The 2583-nt window shown below is 35.3% G+C and overlaps 1 protein-coding gene across 1 annotated transcript in view; it reads right to left on the bottom strand.

The window, feature by feature from the left end:
* Positions 1–540, bottom strand: part of LOC106688241 (glutathione S-transferase) — a 7494-nt gene extending 6954 nt beyond the window's left edge. Inside the window, exon 1 of the mRNA XM_014432609.2 lies at positions 449–540. The gene's annotated coding sequence lies outside the window, so the exon portion shown is untranslated. The remainder of the gene's footprint in view (positions 1–448) is intronic.
* Positions 541–2583: the final 2043 nt, after the last annotated feature.

Here is a 2583-nt window from a genome sequence, read left to right as displayed (position 1 = left end):
TTTATAACTCATTACCTAACTAAGTAGACCTAGTAACGTCTTTACTGTTCCTACAGATAAATTGATCTTAGAAAATCGAAGGCAATAAATATCTTCATGGAGAAACCAAAGTTCAAGTTGTCTTCAAAATGTTCGTTTGTCATATTCGCGTTCAAAGGCATTGAGTTATACTAGAATTGATTGTCGTAAATGTAAAATAGATATAAATCGAACAGTTCTCAACATAGGATTTTTTCGCAGGCTATGGACAGTACTTCTGGAAACTTTTAAATTAGACGCATTGGTAATAAAAATTACGTTTATATTTTAACAATTGTAAGTAATTTTGGCTTAAGTATGCAAGTGGTACATTTGGGAATGAAACACGTAAATAAGACAAAGAAAAATTTGTAACTAAGTTACTGATAACTACGTTACTCATTGATCTTTGCTACTGTGCTTGCCTTACCTTTGTTACTATTAACGGGAGCAGCTTGAGCAATCAACTATTATCAGCATCCTATAACCAGCTCTAGAAACAAATATATAGCAATATCTCGAGTGGTGGGGCACTATCTTTATTTACTCTAGATAATTTCTTTCTAACTTGAATGTCATCTAAGCAAAAATAAAACCATATTATTTCAAATATTATTATTTTTTTTAAAATGTTCTTTTGGGTCAAATTCACCGGGAAACAGTTATACCACAATATCGCAATGCAGTGTTAAACTTAGTCATCGAATTATTTCCTAAAAAACCCTGATTTCTCTCAATAGAACGCCATGCACTTAGGAAGAGGAGCCTATTAAGGCGTTCGATCGTAAAACATGGTAACTGGCAAAATGAAAACATTTACAATGTTAAAATGTTATAGCTCGAACTTGCAGTCACTTATATCTGCTTAATACCAACATCTTTCTCTTAAGAAACCAAATTTGTTCAGATATTCTTTCAACAATTTTAGAAATCTGTCTTAAAAAGGCTGGTGATGTCCCATAAAACGTCAGTGAGCAGGTTTTGCGACCGATTGGCTCAATTAATTATTACTGCATAGATCTCAGCCAAGGAAGAGAGCTTACTAATATTATTTCCATTTATATGTAAATGTCTGTTGGTAAATTTACTTCCCTGGGGACCCTCTAACTTCCATCTCTGCTGTATGGCAACTACTCTGTATAATGGAAATGGCGAGACATGGAGTAAACAAAATAAAAAAATTAGTTTGATTCCTTTGATTGAAGTTGAGTTTCTGAAGCCCTTGCAATGGTCAAGGATGGTCGTTTAAAAATAATGTATTTCTCCACAATTTTATAGTCTTCTTCTTCGCATTGCTTGAATTTGTAACCGTCCGTTGGTAAATCACACCATCTTTTTATAAAATGGGGTGAATCACAAGAAAACAGATGGACCAGGAAAGTAATCTATCAGGTCTGACGAATACTATATTACTCAATTGGTATACTAAGGTTCGAGAAAAAAACTCCTGTGTCCTTAAAAAAGAAAACAATTGATTTTTACCCAGGAACTAATGTGTTGAGTAGAGGAGCAAGGAGCAGCTGCTGAACACTGAGCAACTAGCGGCGGTTCCTGTAATAGTAGCAATGCTCTTCGCACCAATAAATTGATAATAGTGTGTAGCACCATAATTTGTCTATTACTACTCTAGCTGTCGCTAGACAGTTGTGAGCCGACTTGGCACTACCTAACTGCCGAGACGTGGACTATTATAGTCTCCAGCCAAACTATCGTGATATATAAATTTGTAATAATTATGTAAATACTTTACTTAAACTTATAATTATATGCACACATAACAGTACACCCATGTTTCTGTCAGATTGAAAAAACGCCCTCTACGTTTCTGTTGATTTAACCGACTTCAAATGATTTTTTTTTTGTTATAGTTACTGCTATCAAGTAAATAATTGTTTATTTTATAAAGCTAGGAAGGGGATGGGGAGTGAAGATTACGAAGATGAAAGAACCAGTCACGATTGACGAGAAAGAAATATGAATTTTAGCGACTTCTCTCAAACAATAAAGCTAAATATTGATAGATCTACTGTCCCGTAGAAAAGTGTCACAACTCAAAATCAACTTTTCAGGAGAGTACTTTGAAAAGACTACTGTTCTCTGCACTCAGTGCTGCCGATTCTCTCGACCACTAAATACTCGCTTAACACCTTGAAAATAGCCGTTTTATCAGATTAATACCAGTTTTTACCAGATATTGGAGAATCTTTATAAACTGTTTAACTGTTTATGTACGCCTATTATTCGATAATATTCAATTTTAAAAAAATTGAAATGTGTACCATTACAACCCATTACAACCCATTACAACCCATGAAGGCTCATTCCTTTGTACTGTTACTAGGCCAACAGTGGTACATGGAGGTCATTAGGTCACAATCACACTCCACAGCCAGATTTTTTACCTAATTAAGGGTACCCAATTTATGAGGCTAGGTGGATCCAGGAGGGCTCCACAACTCACGGATACAATGTAACAGAAAAGATTTTTCTGGCCAGGCGGATTCGAACCAAGGTCCTTGGAGTTAGTAGCATCGCGCTCCCTCCTAAAATTCAACACCTTAGGAA

Source organism: Halyomorpha halys, unplaced genomic scaffold (assembly GCF_000696795.3).
Source record: "Halyomorpha halys isolate HHAL.00 unplaced genomic scaffold, Hhal_1.1 Scaffold1087.1, whole genome shotgun sequence".
Lineage (NCBI taxonomy): Eukaryota > Metazoa > Arthropoda > Insecta > Hemiptera > Pentatomidae > Halyomorpha > Halyomorpha halys.
The sequence above is the reverse complement of the archived record's forward strand: the minus strand, read 5'-3'. Positions and strand labels throughout refer to the sequence as shown.